The following is a 21,124-nucleotide window of genomic DNA, read 5'->3' as shown; positions in this document are numbered from 1 at the left end:
AGCAAATGTGTAAATTCCAAGTTTTAAATGAAAACTTAATTTCTATCTCAAGCTCCTATTGCCTCTGATGCAAACATCATAATGGAGTCATTACCAAGGAAACACAGTCATGTTAAGTTGCTGTCTGTCATTTCAGGTTTGAGGTTAGTCAACTACATTCCTCTTGTGCCTGGAGTTAATATGATGCTTAGAGGGTGATGCAAATGGTGGAGAGAGGTTTATTTCATGACTTGGGTTTGTCTGGGTGGCCTGCCATTGTCCAGTCATTGAAGGATCTGGCTTATCTCTACCATAATGGCATTTGAACAGCATTCTAGGTGAACCCTACCGGACAATCCACTTTGTAGTCTCTGCATTAGTGCTTTTACCATAATTCTTCTATAATCCACCAATACTGTCTTTGGGCTGATGGCTGCACCCACTCTAAGTGACCACAACAGCCTTTGGGCATACCCTTGCTGATTCCAGGGCCAAAAGAATCTCCTAGGTTGTCCCCAGCCCTCTCCTTTTATACTCTGAGATGGCCACACCATCTGCTGGCACAGTCAGCTGCTTTCCAAACACTTCCCTTGAGAATTGAGGCTCAGGTTCTCCTAACTTTGAATCCAACAACTTAAATGGAGGGCTGAAGGAATTTTGGGGTCCCCGCGGAGGCTGAGGTTGAAGGAGGAAAGGGTTGGGACATAGTCTCTGCACTTCTCTCCTTAGTGGGTAACTCTCATGGCTTGTCTCTGTTCTGTGTCTATTATCTTTTCCTCCCTAGCCACAGAATTCTCTCTCTAGACTGATGTGGAGGTGAAGAATTGAATCAGGATGACAACATCTACTTCCTAATTCTTTGGCCTTATTCATGGATCTGAAATGTTTGAGCTCACTCGTTCAGCTGTTCCTTTTGAAATTCTTACTTAGAGCAAAGTGGCCTCTGGGTTCCCAGCCTGTCAAGGTGGGTCACTTCTGAATGGGGCTGAGAGGCAACAACGCTCCAGTTTGTGCTTGCATTTTATTTTCCAACTTCAATGAAATAATTACACTTGGTTAGAGGCATCTTTTTTAGGGGAGATCCCAAGAGTTCATGAAAGTATTTTGTAAAAGTAGCTGATGTTGATAGCTTGCCTAAATAGCTAGGACTTAGTAAGTTCAGTAAAAGTCACTTAATTTGCTGCTCTGCTGTTACTTTGGAACAGTAACTTTGACATTTAAGACACATCAAAGGGAATAATTATGTAACTTATAAAATTAACAAGTACAGTGGCAGTTCACAAAATACTTGAGCCAAGTCTCTCTCCGTGCAGGTGTTGTTTCAAAGGTGAGAAAAATTTGGCATCAACCATGGATGTCAATTGTGTGGGCTTGCGCTACTTACGCTATCAATCACCCCTGTGTGCACACAGAAAAGCTCTGTTACAATAATCTTGAAGGCACTGCCCAGATTCTCTTGTTCATTCAAATTGGTTTCATCCTAGACTCTTCCTTCAACTCCATATCTAAGCAGAAACCAAATTCTATCTCGTGAATATTCGTCTTGGCTTCTTCATCCCCATTATTACTGCCTGAGCTCAGACCTTTATCATCTCTTGTTCAGAACATTATTACAGCCTCTTGTCTCTTCCTGCCTCATCCTGTGCATACTCTGCTTACACACAAGTATTCTTTATGAGATACAAACCTAATCTTGACTCTCTCCTTTGGAAGCTGTGATGTGGATCTACAGTTTACAGGATAAAATACCAACCCTTGAGCAAGATGTACAAGGCACTTTACCACCTGTATCTGCCCCGTGTCAGCTTGCATTCACTCACTCAATAGCTTTTTACTGAATGCTTTATGGAAACAAATATAAGTGGGCATAGTTTCTGTCCAGGTAAAAGTGTGAGTGTGAGTGAGGAGTAGGTAGAAAGGAAAAAAAAATAAAGGGAGAAACTTTTACATAGGAATATGCAAAAGATACATTTCTTAGCTAAATCCTTCCAGGTAAATTAAGAAGGCTCATCATCCACTATACTCATGTATCTTTTCCAACACACCTTTAATCCAGCCATTTCAGAAGCAGAATCTTTCACTTCTGCTAGGTTATGATTTTCTTGATAAGCAGATTCTTTTTTCTCATCTTTGTATTTCCTGAGTTGTCTAACACAGTTACTTGGCACATTGGCGTCCAGTACTCTATGATTGAATTAAGACATTGTTCCGAATTTTGCCTGAAAGGAGCTGAGGCTTAGCACTACATTCGCTACTGAGGGATGTTCATTTTAATGCCAGTTATTTACGAAAAATAATGTATTTATTATTTCTCCTTAGTACACCCTTAGAATTTTGCCTTAGTATCTTTTAAAATTTTTGAACCATAGGTGAAGGTAAAGAATCTACCCATTCACTCTCGACACCCAGGCTCTGTACTTAGCATTTTCAAAAGACAGGTTTCTGATGTCCAGAAAAGGGAAAGCTTCCTGATTGAAAGAACAAAACCTAAGATAATAGAGGACATACTGTGACAAAAGCACTGGGTGAGAAGCTGAGAAAGAAGTCAGACTGATCATAGAAAGCTTTATAGAGGAGGTGAGCTTCTAGCCTAATTTTGAAAGAAGGGAGAGGTGAATATGGATAGAGGCAGGAAAAAGAACATCCTAGAGAAAGGAACCTCTATGCAAAGATGTGTACTGTGTATGGAGCACGAGATGTAGATTGGTTAGGCTGTGGTGAGGAGAATATTTAGCTTTTTTTTTTTTTTTAAAGTGCTTGGTGTATCTGCTTGCTTATTTATTTCTTAAAGATTCTATTTTGCACATATAAGGAACTTAACAATTTCTTGATTGCCTGGATTGATAGAAAAGGGGTTTTAAAAAGGCAAGAAAATTGAAATCTAGGTAAAATCTCCTAGAAAGTACATTAAATTAATTTTAAATGCATAATATTCCTTTTTGTAAAATCAGAATTTCAGAATTAAGTGGTATAGTGGACCATTATTACTATCCACCCAACTGCCTTTCCTACTTCTGGAATCATATCCCCTTCCCTTTTGGAAATGTCTCCAATATCCACTTGTATCAAGTGCTCCTGGTGGAAGTTTTGCCACCTGCCAAGTTTAGGATGGGCAGGGGACCCAAGCTGAGCCAGTCCATCCCAGGCTGCTCTCCCTTTGGATGATGGGTGAAGCTGGGAGATATGAAGGGAGGAGTAGTAAATGGATCTGCTCTGACCCACTTAACCAAAGCCAGTCTGAAGGAAGGTTGGAACTCAAGAGAGAAGCTAACTTGAGACATTAGAGAACATCCTGGATATTCTAGGCCCCACCCCAATTTTCTCTAAAGCCACCTGCAGCCTAGAGCTATTCACAGCTGACTCCCTAGCCCCCCCAATTTCCCCTTTTGTCATGCAAGTTTAAGTTATGTTTCTAGCATTTTCAGCAGAAGCTGATCTAGCGAATTTAGTGACTTAAGATCTACAGAATCATAAAAGAAATATTATGTTATTGTGAGGAGGCTCTCAAGAGAGCAAACCAATTTTCATTTTCTACTATCATCAGTTCTCTGATTCAAAAGAAGCCTGATTATTTTTGGGATAGTCTAGATTAGAACACCACTATCTCAACTTCTAGAAGAGGAGGGTCATTAAGAGTCATCTTCTCCCATCTGGGTCTGACTATCATGATGCCAGCTTTCTCAGCGTGGTGAAAAGGCATTAGAGCATAGAAAAGAGAATCTGTTTCCTGGCAACACAGAGTCCAATAGGCTCTTGTTGCTTTAGGTGCATCTGACATTCTACTGGGGCACAAATGGGCCCCTGCAGTGGCCAGATTGTTTTCGTGTTTTATCTGTTTTCTTTTGAAAAAGGTTGTGCTCTCTACTTTGTTTTGTGATGTCTAGGGATACTGTTTATGTGGTTTTTGGCAAGTTCGCTTGACCCTGGATTCCTCAAAGTGTCGTTCTCTGAGGCAACAGAATGTGCACTAAAGACTTTTAAAAGTACAAAGGGCTTTTTTGGGGGGAGGGCATGTCCTTGATTGGTTAAGGTATAATTATTTGTTGGAATTAATATACTATTACTAGAACATTGTAGAGCAGAAGCAAAACTTTAAAAAAATTTAGCAGTAATAAGTGTATGTAGGGAAGCAAAGGTAGGTGCATTTTGATGATCTCTTTGAGATTCATATCACCACAGGATCTAATGGAGAACATCTTGCCAAGGTTTGGAGATACCAAATGAATATGATATATATTTTCCAACACCTATGAGATTGCATTCTTATACAGAAATCATGGCACATACTGGTATAAATAGCCAGAGTGTGTCTGGGCTACACATAAAAACTAATTAGTAAAAAAACCAAATACCCAAGCCAGCAATACTTCTCTGGCTCATCTACTATGTATAGTTTCGCCTACCATTCCCTCCTCAAATTTCTCTGCATTGGTTCAAGAAGCTCTGAGGGAGTATCCCACTTGTGCTACCCCACATAGATTTCTTGTCTACTAGGTAGTCCGGAAGTTCTTCATCACACCTTATTGAGACAGGTCTCTTGGCTACCCTGGGACACTACCATGTTCTCTCTCCTGCTTTTGGTTCTTCAGGGATGTCTCTTGCCAGCAATGATTTGTAATGTCCTCTCATCTGCTTCCCATGTGCAGGTCGTTTAGCTTCCTAACCAGGCTTCTACAGTCTTCTTCCTTCTCACATCTCATGATCTCTGCCTCCTGGGTCACTGCCCTCCTCAGAAGAGGAAAATGCTTTCTGTGTCCACTTAATGCTATGGTCTATTGCCTGGGCTAAAGAGAAGCAGCACTTGGTGTGCTCTGGGCCTTACAGAAATCTTCATAAAGCAGCCCTTTTATTTATTTACTTTATAAACTCTAAATCCCAGGGATTTCTGTTGAGTTCTGCTAGGGTTATTGGGTAGTATGGTGATTAATGGGCCAGGGATAATGGGAGCAACATATATTAGGTGGCACTTAAAACCACCCCTCTCCCACACTGACCTCCTAGGCCTGGATTAATCTTTGTTGACAAAAATTATTTTCACAAGATGCTTCTTTGGCTTTTAGGCATGTAGATCTTATCTTTCTCAACCTCAACATTCCTTTCCATATATATTTGTTTGATAAAAATACATTCAGTACCCCTATGTATCAGTTACTCTGCTAGGCCTTAGGGTTATGCTGGTTGGGGAAACATCCCATCATACATCTTAGCAGAAGGGATTATAGCCACAAACTATCTGTATATTCAGTGGATAAACAGCTTATATTAGCCTCTAAGCCCAACAGACAAGCAGCAGAAGGTTGCATTTGTGAAATGCCAAAGAAAGAAGCACCATAGGATTTCAGAGAAGTAACTGATTCTTGGAAAGGCTGGATTAAGCTCTGTGGAAGACTTGAGGGAATGAAAAGACTAGATGAATGGAGTGAAATGATGAATGGAAATGCAAAGGAATGCCATTCCATGAGGAATGCATATAGTGAGGCCAAAAAGACAAAGGCAATATATATTTGTCCATATGCATGCCAGGAAGAATGATCAGGACAGTATGGAGTCACACAGACCTTGATTCAAATCATAGTTTGATCACTTAGTAGGCATATGTGTGAACTTGGGTTTGCTAATTAAATTCTCTGAGCCTCAGTTTCCTAATCTGTAAAATGAGGCCATTAGGACCTACTTCATGGGTTTTCCTATGGATTCTAAGAATACAAAGTAAACAAATGTAGATAAAGCACTCAGAATCATGTGCGGCAAATAGTAAGTGCTCAAAAACTGATAGTCTTGTCGATTTGGTTGGAGCAGATGATGCGTGTAGGGTAAAGGAAGTTTTGATATTTCATTTTTTAGTTTACCCATTGCTATCATGTGGGAGAAAATGCCTGAGGAACACTCTCTGCTTGGGTACTTACACGGGGAGAAAAAATATCAGATGGAAAAATAAATGGAGGAAATGGACTGGTTTCTTGTACTTCTTCCAACCTCTTAGCAGATGTGTTGAGCACCTGACTGACTCAGCCCAATTCTGTCCATGCACAGGACACGTGTGCCCCAACTGGGCACTGGGAAAGGACATTCCCTTTCTTCCTTTGTCCTTTCCTGGCCATGCAAAGTAGAGGAAAATGGATGTACAAGATGGCCTGACCATATCACTGCTATGTCCTAAGATCAAGTTGAGTAGCTTTAGTTTAAAAAGCCATGAATAAACAGGGCTCACATGTTTATCCTTCCCCCTCATAAAACACCAGCTTACAAACACTCAGCTTTATTTGCTCTAATTTTGTCTTATCCTTTGTAGCACAATAAACTTCACTGACTGATTCGGCTGGCTCAGTCCCACTGTTGGCTTCTAATCTGTTTCCTTTGCAATCAATTGAAACTCAAAATCAACCGAGTGCTGTATAAACAGAGGCTTCAGAGGGAAGGTGCCATTTTGCACTGAAAGGATAAAATAGATCAACATCTTTAATTTAGAGTCTGCACACACAAGTCCTTGTTGAAATCTCACCTGAGTTGCTACTGCAGCTACAATAAGGTAAAATTAGCAGAATCAGAAATAATATGTCTGGCTCTGTTTGGTTCTCAATGTCTCTTTGCTAAAAGAAGGCAAACTTGTCCTAGAAAATCTGAGAGAAAAGCAGAGAATTATTAGTGGGAGTGGGACGTTTAAAAGTTGCAATAAAAACAACTAAAAGAGGAAGAAAGTGAGAACATTTGGTAAACACAAAAGCATAAAGAACAACAAGTAGGAAAAATAACTATTTAGGATAGGGGCGCCTGGCTGGCTCAGTGAGTAGAGCTTGTGATCTTGGAGTTGTGAGTTTGAGCCCCACGTTGGGTGTAGACATTACTTAAAAATAAAATCTTTATTTTAAAAAAAGAGAGACTGGGACTCCTCGGTGGTTCAGTGGTTGAGCATCTGCCTTTGGCTCTGGTCATGATTCCAGGGTCTTGGGATCAAGTCCCCCATCAGGCTCCCTACAGGGAACCTGCTTTTTCCTCTGCCTATGTCTCTGCCCCAATCTCTATCTCTCTCTTTATGTCTCTCATGAATAAATAAATTAAAATAAAAAAAAGGCTATTCAAGAGAAGTTAACAGTTTGCCAATGAGACAAATCACAAAGAATTGTTGAAAGAATGGTACCCCCATATTGGGTGGGGATTCAAGCAGTCGTCTGGATTGAATGGGAGAGAAATAATACAGCCTAAAAGATTGATTATAAGAGAAAGAATCAAATGGAATTATACTTCCATTCCAGTGAGTCTCCTTTATTATGAATCAACAGCAGACAGAAGAGCTCCTATCATGATTTAATTAAGCAGGGCATCCCTAAATGTGTATCCCTTGTCCTTTCGTTCCTAATCGGGCTTCTTAGCCTTTCTTCTGGTGGAGAACACCTGAGCACCATTGCGTAACAGTGAATTAAGTGTCTCACTGGGGCATGTCAGTGAGAACTTTGAGGGCACGAAGCATACTGTGTCTATCTCTGAGTTTCCCATGCCAGGCCCAAGCCTGGGCACACGTTAGGTCTTCTGTGAATATTGTGACATAAATAAATGAGTGCCCCTTCTGCCTGGCTGAGCCAGCTTTCTGCCCATTCCTTTGAGTATTCCTTAGATTGATTGCTTATCTTCTCCTTTCCTCTGAAGCCATGCATTACCTCTGACATCCAAGAAACATTAAAAAAAAAAAAAAAAGAAAAGAAAAGAAAAAGAAAAAAGAAAGGAACCAGGAAGCCACAGGTCTTTGATTCCCCAAAGGGTTTCCCTGCAACACAAAGTATTTCATGTGTTTGATGAAAGAATCAAAATCACTCTGGCACCATCGTGACAGTAACTAACAGGCTGACAAGCTGTGCCTCTGCCTGATAAATCACAGAGGGCTGGGGTGTGTTTTTCATACCCTGACAGTTTGAAGTTTCTACCTGACACACGTCTGTCAGGCTGCAGCAAGAAGATTGAGCCTCAGGGAAGCCCCACGCTGCTGCTCACACGCACGACTGCCCATGAAAATTAGCCTCACTTTCACTCCTATGTGATCTCTTCCCTGGGCCTAGAACCAGAGGTCTTTTCATTATCCTAATTCAGGAAATTAGAGTCATGCTAGTTACAGAACTTGAATGTCCTTATTCTAGAGCGTGGAGACAGCCTAGTAAAAGATACAGATTTGAGAATCACAGAGACTCTTCTTTGGTGTGTGAAAGCAAGTGAGTATCAGTGGGTCCCTGCCTCCCGGTCAATGAGAAGTGTGTGTGCTGGCTCCATAGCATTACCCTTAAGGATGCAGATAATGTCCTTGGGGTTTATGAAATGGAACATGCTAGAGACTGAAGATTTGTGTCTCTCTAAACTCATATGCTGAAACCGAATCCCCAGGGCAGTAGTATTAAGAGGTAGGGACTTTGGGAAGTGATTAGGCCATGATGGTGAAGCCTCCATGAGAGGGAACAGTGCCCTTATGAAGGTGACCCTGAGAGATCTCTTTTCTCTCTCCCTTCCCCAGCCTAAGTGAGGAACCAGCAGTACAGTCTGTGCATGAGGAAGGAGGCCCTCACAGACACTGAACCTGTCAGGGCCTTCATCTGGGACTTCCTAGTTTCCAAAATGGTGAGAAATAAATGTTTGTTGCTAAAGCCACCCAATCTAGGCTACTTTTGTTCTAGAAGCCCAAATGGGTTAAGACAGAACCTATGGAGTAGTGGTTCTTCCCTGGAACAATTTTGTACTCCTCTGCCTCTGGGGACATTCGGCAATGTCAAGAAACATTTTTGGTTGTCCCAACTGGGGACAGGTGCTACTGGCCTCTAATGGAAAAGGCCAAGGGTGCTGCTTAACATCCTACAGTGCCTAGGATGGTCCTCCTACCATATCGGGAATTATTCTGTTCACATGATCAGTGATGCAGAGGTTGAGACACGCTCCTGGGGAGCATGAATGCTCTGGCTCAATGCAGAAGCTGATGGATTTAATTTCTAGAAGGACTACTGCCTCATTCTGCTTAAATAAACTCCCACTCAGAAATCTACCAGCTGACACTTGCTCCCTATTTAAAAACCTTTTGGGCTTTACCCTATTAAAATTAGGTTAAACTAATACTTTCTGCAGCAAATCAATTTTAGAGACTCAAAGAACCACAGTACTCTTCAGGTCTGAAGGCCCTGCCATCTTCCCATGGTCTCACAAAGTCCTCTGGAATATTTCCCCATCCTGCCTCTCATCCTTGGACACACTCCATGTAGTGATGCGTAAGGTGTCTGCTTGTGTGTGGGATTTGCTTTCTGGCTCCTGGCTTGCTGAGATTTCTGTCACTGTGTCAGCAGAGTTGGCAATTCATTCTCTGAATGATGTCCCTCTCCAGCCCCCAAATTCGCACATGGAAGCCCTAACCCCTAGTCACTCAGAACCATGGCCATACTTGGAGATGGGCCTTTAAAGAGGTGATTTAGATAGCAAGAGGTCATTCGAGTAAGCCTTAATCCAATGTGACCAGTGTCTTTAGAAGAGGTGATGAGAACAGAGATGAGTGCAGAGGGAAGACAGGCAGCATCAACATCTCTGGGGAACTTGCTAGAAATGCACGTCCTTGGCCCCAATCCAGATGTGGTGAATCAGAAACTCTCTGGGTGGGACCCAGCCACTGGTGTTCTTATCAAGCCCCCAAAGGGCTTCTGATGTTCTCTCAAGTTTGAGACTCTGGTCAAAGGGTCTGCAATTCTCCAAGAATTCTCTTTTTTGTTCTCAGCACAGTTACTTCTGCCTGCAAGAACTCTCCAGTAGCTAAATCCCTCCCTAGGGTGACATCCTCTCCTTTCATTAAAACACCCTTCGGCTGCTTTACTAAGGGGAAACCAACAGTAGGTTCACAGGTTCAGTGATGCAATGTTTGGCTCTCTAATCATCCCTCCATTAAAATGAGCATGTTGGCTAGTTCTCCCTCTGAAAGTTATTTTTCCCAGACCAGGGTTATAACATCTTTATCCCCGGTTGCAATGTTAAATGTTCTTTTGTGATATCACTGGGCTGTAAGTTCCAAATTCACGTAGTCGAAGAGGAAGGAAGGTGGGGAGCAGATCTCTTACTAGTTCTAGATAAACAGTAATGTTAATAACTTAAATTCATAAAGCACTTTTCAATGTGCAAAGCTCTTTGTACATGCTGAGACATTAATTTCCTCACTTATAGAGTAGGGATATTTAGCTTATAGGTCTTTCTTTTTTAAGATGTATTTATTTAATTTCTTAAGATTCTATTTATTTGACACAGAGAGAGAGCAGGGCAGAGGGGAAGAGCAAGGGAAAAGGGAGAAGCAGGCTCCCCGCTGAGCAGGTCACTTCATGCAGGACTCAATCCCAAGACCCTAGGATCAGGACCTAAGCTTAAGGCAAATGTTTCACTGACTGTGCCACCCAGGTGCCCCACCTTATGCATCTTTTGAAACAAGCCCATGAGCTTGGTTTCCTACTTCCCAGATGGGAAAATGAGATTCAGAGAAGTCACATGATACAAGAGGTCAGTCCTGCAAAGGGATAATATGGGCTTGGTTCTCTCTGATACCATCATAGGAAACTAAGAAAAAACCCATTTGTTCCCACAGTATACTTTTTAGCACTGAACAGGAATGGTCCACCCATCCAGGGTTCTTGCTGCTATGTGCTTGGGAAAAAAAAAATATGTTTCTTTGCTCTTCCGGCTGTGGCTCCTTGACCTCACTATAAATAACTAAAATGTATAGCCCAGAGGCCCCTGCTTTCAATTCTCTTCTGTAAATTTAGAGAAGACCGAATTCTCACTCTGGGTAATTAGGGCTCGAGATGATTTTTAAAACTGCACTGTGACAAAAGCAAACCATCGGTGGCACGGTATTGTCAGCAGTGGGAAGACTTTGGTGATACTTAGCTGCAGGACACCCTGGAGGTAAGGGTGACTTTTTTTGTGATTGCTGATGCCAGCACAAAGGAGCCTGAGGACCACTGGGGAAGCCTGACGACCTCTGTCCCCAAGCTGGACAGCTATTTCTGTATGTGACGCAGAAACTCTCAGTGACGCTACAGATCATTGACAAATAATTTCCAGCAAAGCGCCCAGATAGATTCGTGTGAAAGACTGCGGGAAACTGGAGAATGCCTTGATGGAGTAGCAGAATGAGAAAAAGTGTGCATGTGTGCCTGGATATGTGTGCGTGTCATGCTTGCGTCTGTGTGGGAGTGCATGTGCATGGATGAGTGTGCATGCATGTGTGTGTTTAATATATTTTTGTGTGTCTTCTACAGCCCCCGCAGATGTTTAAGGGAAAGGATTTTGAATGATGTGTAAGCATGGTAGGGTGTCTTTAAGAAAACCTAAATTTCTGGGAGCCATGGAAATTGAGATGGAATTTTTCTAGGTTCTCTTAAGGAGAAATGAGTGCCAAGATTTAGGGTATAATTAGAATTTGTTAAAGTGTATTCTTGGCAACCACCTACTTAATAGGTGTTTTATGTCTTTTTTTTCCCCCCTTTCTTTCAAGGTGAGAGTCAATTGTTTGCCATCCCTTAGTGTGCTGGCACAGTGTTGCTCTGACCTCTGAAAACTGCCACCTAGCCCTGGTGTTTTTGATGCTGAATGTGTAAGTTATTGTTGCCCTTTGCAGCATGATGATAGAACTAAAGGTCCAAATAACTCATGATACTGATACAAGAGTTAACATTTATTGTTTACTATGCACTGGACATTGTTCTAAAATTTTACAGGTAATATAGAATTTAACACCTATAATTTGGAGGCAGCCTGAACACCTATACTTATTTTCCCTCATTTCTGTAAGCTTATTGTAATGAGGGCAGAGAGATAGTTTTTTTGAAAAGGGAGACAAACTGTAAGAGACTTTTAATCATAGGAAACAAACAGAGTTGCTGGAGGGGAGGGGGAGGGGGAGGGGGTAATTGGGTGATGGGCATTAAAGAAGGCACGTGATGTAATGAGTACTGGGTGTTACATAAGACTGATGAATCCCTGACCTTTACCTCTGAAACTAACAATATACTATATGTTAATTAATTGAATTTAAATTTTAAAAAATTAAAAAATAAAAATAAATAAATTTTTAAAAAGATATAAATCAGAGATTGAAAACTGGCAAACCAAGGACTGGATCTTGCCAGTGGACATATTTTGATTGGCCTTTAGAATATTTGGAAAAATATTATTTCCTGACATTTAAAAACTATTTCTCATAAAAGTTAATACTTCTGTCAAGTCTGAAAAATCATAGATTTTACGACACATATTTTTTTCTCACAACAGGCTGGTGGATAGATAATGGTCACCATTTCAAACGAATGACAAGTCTTCAACAGCCTGCTACACGGAGTTGTTTTATCTTCCTGGCCCTGGTGGTCATTTGTTTTTATAATTCCTTATTTAAAAAATTCTGTAACAGCAAAGGGAGTGGGAGAGAGCATCAATGAATGTGAAATTTCAACATATTCTGGAAGACTGAAAGTAAATAGAAAGTTTTGTTTTAGAAGTCATAACTTAAAACACTCAAAGGGGCACCTAGGTGGTGCAGTCAGTTAAGCATGTGACTTTGGTTTCGGCTCAGGTCATCATCTCAGGGTTGAGAGATCAAGCCCCACATTCAGCTCTGTGCTCAGCACAGAGTCTACTTAAGACTCTCTGCTGCTCCCTACTGTGCTGTATGAATGAATGAATGAATGAATGAATGAATGAATGAAATATTCTCAAGTTGAACTAACAGAACCCCAGTGAAGCTACAGAGTCTCTGGGTTTGTTGGTAAATGGAGGGTGGGAGGAGGCAGAGGACTGAAAATGAAGGATGTATTTGATAATCTGTGTAGGGCAGTCAACCTGTCCCCCCAGGCCCATTACAACATGTAGATGTCTTCACTCAAGTCAGAAACTGGGTTTCTCGTCTTTCTTGGCTTATTTTCTTGGCTTATTTTCTCTCTCTCTCTCTCTCTCTCTCTCTCTCCTTTATTGAGGTATCATTGACAAATAAAATCATAAGATATTTAATGTGTACATCATGGTAATTTGATACACATATACACAGTGAAAGGATTTTGATACAGGTTTCCCCTGCTATCCGCAAGTAGAGCATTCCCATGAAAACTTGCATAAGCCGAGATAGTGTAAGGTGGAAAAGCAGTTACTGTTTCGTAAAAGTGGAAATCCTCTTTTGCTGAGGGAAACCAGTTACTAATTTAGGTCTTTTATAAAGTGAAGTCCTGTAAAGCAAACTTCGGGATAGCAGAGGAAGCCTGTATATGTGTATACATACGTTGTGAAGGGATTTCCAACATCTAGTTAATTAACATATCCTTCATTTCACATTTGTGCCTTTGTTGTTGGTGGTGGTGTTTGGTGAGAACATAGAACTTCTATTCCCTTAGTGAATTTCAGACTTTGTTCATCTTCTAGCTGAAAGTTTATACCCTTTTACCAACCTCTCCCTGTCTCCTGTGCCCCTACCTAGGTTCTGGCAAACACTTTACTACTGTTTGAATGAATTTGACGTTGTTTTAGGTTCCAAGTATGAATAATACCATGTCATATTTGTTTTTCTTTGTCTGACTTATTTCACTGAACTTCTTTCTCATGGCTGGATAATATTTCCTTGTGAGTGTATGTATGTATGTATACATCCATGTACATATATATATATACACACACATATACATATATACACATGTATATACATACACACATGCATATAAACATGTTCTCTATGCATTCATCCATCGATGGACACTTACATTGTATCCATATCTTAGCTATTGTGAATAATGCTGCAGTGAACATGAGAGTGCAGATATCTTGATATCCTGCTTTCATTTCCTTTGGATATGTACCCAGATTATATTATTATATGGTAGTTCTAGTGTTAGTTTTTTTTTTCTAGTGTTAGTTTTTTGAGGAAGCTTCATACTGTTTTCCATGGTGGCTGTACCAATTTACATCTCCACCAATGGAGCACAAGTTTTCCTTTTCTCTACATCCTCATCAGTACTCATTATCTCTTGCCTTTTGATGATAGACGTTTTAACAGGCGTGAGATGGTATCTCATTGTGGCTTTGATTTGCACTTCTCTGAAGATTAGTGATGTTGAGCACCTTTCCATGTACCTGCTGGTCATTTGTATGTCTTCTTCAGAAAAATGTTTATTCAGTTCCTCTGCCCACTTTTTAACTGGACTGTTTGGTTTTATGCTATTGATTTGTACGAGTTCTTAATATATTTTGCATATTAACTCCTTATCAGAAATATGATTTGCAAATATTTTCTCCATTCAATGGATTGCCTTTTCATTTTTTTAGATGGCTTCCCTTGCTGTGCAGAAGCTTTTTAATTTAATGTAGCCCCACTTGTTTATTTTTGTTTTTATTGCCTATGTGTTTGGTGTCAAATCCAAAAAAATCATTACCAGGACTGATGTTAAGGAGCTTCCATATTTTCTTCTAGGAATTTTATGGTTTCACGTCTTTAATTCCCCCTTAGAAAAGAAGAAAAACTATTTTAGGAAGAATTGGAGCAGCTGCTGTGTGTATTAGTGCTCTGGAGCAAATCTTTCCTCGTTCTACCATATGGAGCTAGAGTGCCCAGCCTAAGAACCAGCTCTGCCATTTTTCTGCCCATAGTCACTGAACTTCAAGTCAGCTAACTTGTTGTCCCATTCTTAAATGTGAATCAACAGCCAAAGATTACCAATCACTTTTTAAAAACTTGCAAAATGAATACAAGATACCAAGATAAAGATGTATGAAACCTAGTCTGGGAGTATATAGATAATCATGCACAAGAGATAAAGTAAAAACAAGCAAAAACAACTGAACAAAAAAACTAATCTGTATCATGAAAGAGATCCAAGAATAATGTCTCCACAAAATAAAAGCAGAATGCTATAATAAGGGAAAATCTAAAAGCAAGAAAGATAAATTAAAAATTAAGCATGTAACTTACACAAAATTTAAAATCAGTGTTGGTAGATAGGTCTGTCAAAAATCACTCTGAAGTAAAAAGTATAGAAGCATGGAAGATACAGTTAAAAGGAAAAATGAGTTGCAGAGGATCAGTTTTGAGCTTCAATACCCAATTTATGGAAATTCCAGAAAAATGGAACAGAGAAAAACAAAGGGATAAAATTATCAAAGAAATAATAGAAGACAATTTTGTCAGGACTCAAGAATTACATGAGTTTTTAACACTTTGCACACCTAAAACCAAAATTAGATTGTATACCAAGAATACTTCAATAACAATAAAAAATAATTACATGAATTTTTACATTGAAAGGGGACCACTGATGAGTGTGTAGAACAGAGAAGACACCTAGACACGTCAGTAAAGATGAAATAAGTGACAGAAAGCTGTCAGAGGGGAATATGCAATGCAAATTAAAACAAAAAATCACATCGCCTTTCTCACTGGTAACAGTAGGCCTCCAGGTCCTGAAGAAGGATTTGAACTTCAGGACTTGATTATCTATAAAAATGATACATTAGGTATGCCAAATGAATAATCAGGTGTTCTTTTCAAACATGCGAGCAACTACCCAGAAAAAACTCTCCTAGAAAGTTCTCCAGAAAAAGCAAACAGATAAACTAAAGAAAGAACTAAAAAAGTAGGAAGGTGAATTAGTGGAACTAACCCCGGGATCCAGTGAAAATAAAGTATAACTCCATGATAATGAGATTGGAGATGGACTCAGGGATCCCCACTGAAAGAAATCTGGGCAGGGGGTATTTCTTTTCTGCTGTGGGGAAGAGGAGTGAGGAAGTGAATGCCTCTTAATGATCAGGGATTTCCTCAGTTCTATTAGTTTTGTACCAGGCCCCTGTCCTCCCCTGCCTGAGTCATCACGAATATCTCCTCCTCATGGTCACCCTGCTCCCTGTACACTATTCACAAGACAACTGCCAGAGGGATCTGTTTAAAATGCAGGCCAGGAAAAAATAAATAAATTAATTAAAATGCAAGCCAGGTCATGCCTTGTCACGGCTTTAAACTCTCCCCTGGCTTCCCACTTCACCCAGAGAAAAGTCAAAGCTCTCTCACTGGCCTACAGGCCTTCCTGTGATCCTGTGGCCCAGTTTCCACATTGCCCCTCTGGGCCCCTCTGCTCCTCACCCTCTCCCCTGTCCATGCCCCTCCAACATAGACTGCCAGTCCTTGCTTTTCTTTAGACTTGCCAGGTCTGCGCTAGTCTTGGAGTCTTTTCACTTCCTGTCTGGAATACTCCTCCCCTGGTATCTCACTTCCCTGCCTCCTTCATGTCTTACTGAAATAGCACCTTCTAGGTGAGGACTTCCCTCACTACCTGCCCCGTTTTTCATTACACCCCAATCCCCCTTTCCTGCTTTATTTTTGATCTTTGTAAAAGTTATCACCACCTCAATTATTATATGTATTTATTTGTTCATTGCCTCCTTCTCTTTGAACTGGAATGTAGCTTCCAAAGGTCAGGGTCTTCTGCTCATTGCCAAATTCCAAGTACTACAGTGATGCCTGATACTTAGTACATGCTCAGTAAATACCTGTTGAATAAATGCATGAATAAATAAGAAGTCTCCAAGTCAAATATTTTCAAAATGGATTGAATAGACTCAGGAAGAGTGGGGTCAGCATCACCTGGAACCTGTTAGACATGCCAATTCTCAGACCCCAACCCACTCTGCCAAATCAGAAACTCCAGGGGTGGGGCTCTGAAATTTGTGCTTTAACAAGTCCTCCGGATGATGCTGATTTGTGCTAAGGTTTGTGAACAATGGATCTGATCCAATCTGGCTCTCCAGAGGACCAGGCTTACTCATCAGACCAGACTTATTACCATTACACTTTCTTATATGTCATTAACCTTTGTCTTCTGCCTCACGTGCAAACAACATAATATTTCCCCCATTTTAAAACACAAAACAAAAATTAACAATCTACCCTTGAACAACTTCTCCCTTCTGGTCATTGCCCCACCTCGCACCTTCCTTTTACAGCAAAACTCAAAATAATTCTCTAAAAATTCTATGTTTTTCTTTTGAATTCACTAAATCAGGCTTTGATTGGCAGTGCCCTGCTAAAATTGCTCATATCAAGGTCACTTTGCTTTGCTAACTCCAAAGAGCAAGATTTAGGCCTCTCCTTGTTGACTTGTCAGCAGCTTCAGGGGTGATGGTTTGTCATACTTGCTTCCTCAGAATACTTTTTTTCCCTTGACATCAAGCCACCACACTCTCTTGATTTTCTCCAGCTCAGTCTCCTTTGCTAGAACCTTCTCCTGTACCTGAGTATTAGACTGATTCCCTGAATTCCAGAGTTCAATCTTACACGCCAATGTCTATGCACCATCTCCATTTTGTTGATTATTGGCATCATGAAAAAAGCATGTCCAACCCTGAGCCCCTTTTTGTTCTTTTCTGGGTCTACTTCTTTACAATCTTTATTTTTTCAGTGAATGGTAAACCCCTTCTTTCAGTTACATAGGCTCAAAACCTTGAGTTATCCCTAGCCCTTCTTTCTCTCTTGTGCCTCATCCAGGTCAACAGCAAACCCAATCAGCTCTACTTTCAAAATCCATACAGAATTTGACTGCTTCACATCCCCTTTGCTGCTGCCATCCTGCTCCAAACCGCGATCATATCTCGTCTGGATTGTGTAGTGGGTTCCTAACTGGTCCCATTTCCTCACTTGTTCCCCACCAGTCCATCCTCAGCACAGCCCTGGATTGATCCTGCTAAAACTAAGTCAGACCTCATCACTCCTATACGCCAATGCTTTAGTGATTTGTCCTGTCACTTAAAGAGCAAAACAAAGTGTTTAGAATGATGTAAAAGGTCCTCTGTGATTAGCCCTCCATTACCTTTCTAGTCTAAATTCCTGCTCAGTCTTTCTTTACCACACCATCCTCTTTACTATTAAACACTTTGGGCACATTTCCACTTTAGGGTCCTGCCCTGCATTAGCCACTCTCTTTGTCTGGACTGTATTCATCCACGTATCTGCCACACACCCCTCTCTCTCCCTTCCCCACACCATGACTCAAAGATCACAATTCTGGTGGTCCTTATCTAACATTTAAATTTTCTTTCCATTCCCTCTCACTTTTCATGTATTTTTTCCTCTCTTTACGACTTAGAATTATAGAACATATAGTTTATTTTATGTATTTGTTGTTCATTGTCTCTCTTCCACAGTCAAATATAAACTCTTTAAAAGTAGAAACATGTGTCTCTTTTTCTCTGCCCTAGTTTCCAGAGCTGTGCCTGGCACATGGTAGGCAGTTCACACCTATCTATTGAAAAATGAATGAAAACTTGAGCTCTTACTTTCAAAAATGTATTTACACTCTGCCACAGGCCTAAGGGGTAATATAAAACTCTTGCATTATTCATGGAAAGAATTTACATATTTTTGTGATAACTTTGTTAAGGTCTATCCTTCTTTCCATTTGATTATTAGCCCCATGAGGATTGGACTTTTGCTCACAACTGTCCGGGGCCAGGACTAGGTGATGTAAGTGAGGCATGTGCTTTGGGCATAAATGTAGTTGGGGAAGGGTACATCAAGTAATCAAGATAGGCAATATTTGATCAGTAATCAAGGTAATATTGTAATGCAATATTTTTTAAAGTCAAAATTAGTGTAAAAATCTACAATGAACAGCACATCAAAATTTTATTTTATTATTTTTTTTTAGCACATCAAAATTTTAAATGAAGACAATTCATATTATGGACTTCCTTTAGCCTCGGTTATCAATACGACTCCACTTTGGTGATGATTTTAACTTGTGGTACATGACAACCATTTGCTGAGTGAATGAATAAATGAGGGCCAGCAAGGGGTCATATAGCAAGAGGAATCTGTCTCGTGGAGGCCTTTCTTTGTGCCTTGGCTTTAATTACCAAAGAAACAAATGCTTAACTACGTGCCAGGCACTAACTGAGTGCTTTATAAATATGTACCTATAACATCTTACTTAAGCCTCCCCTCAAACCTCATAAATAGTTATTACTGTTATCATCCCCATTTTGCAGATGTGGAAATTGAGGTCTGGAAAGATGAAGTGACTTATGTGAGTTCATACATGAGGAAGTGGCAAAGTTAGCTTGATAGTGGCTGTGTGACATCTCCCTGGATAGGAAATCTGATGAGTCTGCAAGACACCAGGAGACATTCTAGGAAGGGGGAATCTAAGCAAATTCCTTTTACTGTTATAGAGCAAGTTCACATGGACACCAAAATAAATCATGAAAACATAGGAAAAAAACAGATGTCATGATCCAAACACCAGGCTAGGGAAACTAATGTGGAATTATTTTATGAAGCATGTCAAACATATGGAACAAGTTAGAAAGCAGGGCCATTATAGTTTTTTTTTTTTAAAGTACCATTGGTTTTGGAAACCAGAGTGTAAGTATAGAAGAAAGTGAGGGAAAGAGAGAAATTATCCTAACCTCCACAGTAGCAGACACAAGTTGCTCCGATAATTTTCTCATCATTACAAACCTTTAAAAAATGATCTTTTCCAATGAGAAATAATTCATACTATTCTTATGGGAGTGCAAGCAATCCAGTAAGTTCTAAATGGTTTTGTATAGAAAGGATAGGCTCACAGGTGGGGATCACTTGCTAGAGATTATTTGCAAGTCTATTCATAGCAAATGCCATTGACGTTAGCCACACTAACTTGAAATTTATGGTGCAAGGGCTCTGTTGAGGTTTATCCTCAAAAAGAAGATTTGCCATTTAAAATGTGTAAGCAAGTTTTCAGAGAATAACTAACACATTTAATCAAGTATAATGTCTATATCCTTTATAGGAGCATGATCGTCCTTTATTTTGTGCAAAATAATGAAGTTTTATTGCATGTTGTGAATGTTGGCAATGACATATATAAAAGTATTTGGGAAATATGTCAAGGGTGAAAAAATGTGAGAGGCTTTCATATTTGCAGTCTGTATCTTAAAACAAATTGTGTAATACTTGGGGAGTGACACAGATTTGAATCACAACTTCTCAGACGACAACTTCTGATTTTCTTCTCTTCTTTCTTCAAACCTTGCTTGCAGAAGCAAACTCCACATGGACCCTGGAGCCACAAGCTTTCTCTCTTGAGCTCCTAATCTATCCACCCTGGCAGCTCCACCAGTACATTTTGACAAGAAAACAATAAGAAAATAAAGGTATCTATCCTTGGGCTCCAAGGAGAAATTTATATTTCAATCCAACTACTTTTAAGATGTGTTGAAATAAAGTAAGATGTTTTATACTCTCCTTCTACTTTTACCTGAATTTCTGGGGCTCTTTGAAGTCCGAGAGGGGACTAGCAGCCCTATGTAGCTGTTTTTATAAGACTTCATGAGTGCTTGTCCACCTGTACCATTTTGTTCTATGTGTTCTTGAGAAGTGGCAACTCAACTCTTGGTGCATTTTGGTGTATCTGAGGAATGATTCTAAATCACTAAAAGCTCTAGTGGAAATAACAGGGGCATTTTAAAGTACTGATTTCCAAGAGTGGTGGTGGAAGAAGGGATAGCCACAAAATATCATGTTTCAGTGTATTATATAAACTAATTTGATATCTCTCAACAGGAAAATAGGAGTCAAGTAATCCTCCTTCCTCAGTGCTGCTGGCAGAGATAGCAGCAGCATCTCCTACTTGGCATCATGGCCACCCTCAGACCTCTGGTGAAGCCCAAGGTCATTAAAAAGAGGACCAAGAAGTTCATCTGGCACCAGTTAGACTGATACATCATAATTAAGCATGACCAACAGAAGGAGATTCAAGGGCCAGATCTTGATGCCGAACATTGGTTATGGGAACAACCAGAAAACAAAGCACATGGTCCCCAGTGGCTTTCAGAAGTTCCTCATCCACAACATCAAGGAGCTTGAAGTGCTGCTGATGTGCAACAAATCTCACCATGCAGAGATTGCTCACTATGACTCCTCCAAGAACTGCAAAACTATTGTGGAAAGAGCAGCCCAGCTGGCCATCAGAGTCACCAATTCCAGTGCCAGGCTGTGCAGCAAAGAAAATAAATAGACAACTTACATGCACATCGTATTTGTTCATAAAACTACAAAAAAAAAAAAAAAGAATCAGGGAATCCTATGACCAGACTTCTTTGATATTTCTTTAGTCAAGCATATGGGTTT

The 21,124-nt window shown here is 40.2% G+C and overlaps 1 long non-coding RNA gene across 6 annotated transcripts; it reads left to right on the top strand.

Moving 5' to 3' along the window:
• The first annotated feature begins 86 nt into the window (after nucleotides 1–86).
• On the top strand, nucleotides 87–21,124 carry LOC144316312 (uncharacterized). Of its 6 annotated transcripts, none has more exons than XR_013382154.1 (9): nucleotides 90–143; nucleotides 764–943; nucleotides 6,272–6,508; nucleotides 8,477–8,580; nucleotides 11,480–11,578; nucleotides 12,256–12,453; nucleotides 18,422–18,475; nucleotides 20,035–20,148; nucleotides 20,558–21,124. It is a non-coding gene; the product is annotated as an uncharacterized LOC144316312 (long non-coding RNA). The 6 variants fall into 6 exon arrangements; XR_013382152.1 differs by lacking the exon at nucleotides 18,422–18,475 and adding an exon at nucleotides 8,109–8,180; XR_013382150.1 differs by lacking the exon at nucleotides 18,422–18,475.

This window comes from Canis aureus, chromosome 6 (genome assembly GCF_053574225.1).
Source record: "Canis aureus isolate CA01 chromosome 6, VMU_Caureus_v.1.0, whole genome shotgun sequence".
NCBI lineage: Eukaryota > Metazoa > Chordata > Mammalia > Carnivora > Canidae > Canis > Canis aureus.
Note: the sequence above shows the minus strand (reverse complement) of the source record. Positions and strands in the feature narration are given on the sequence as shown.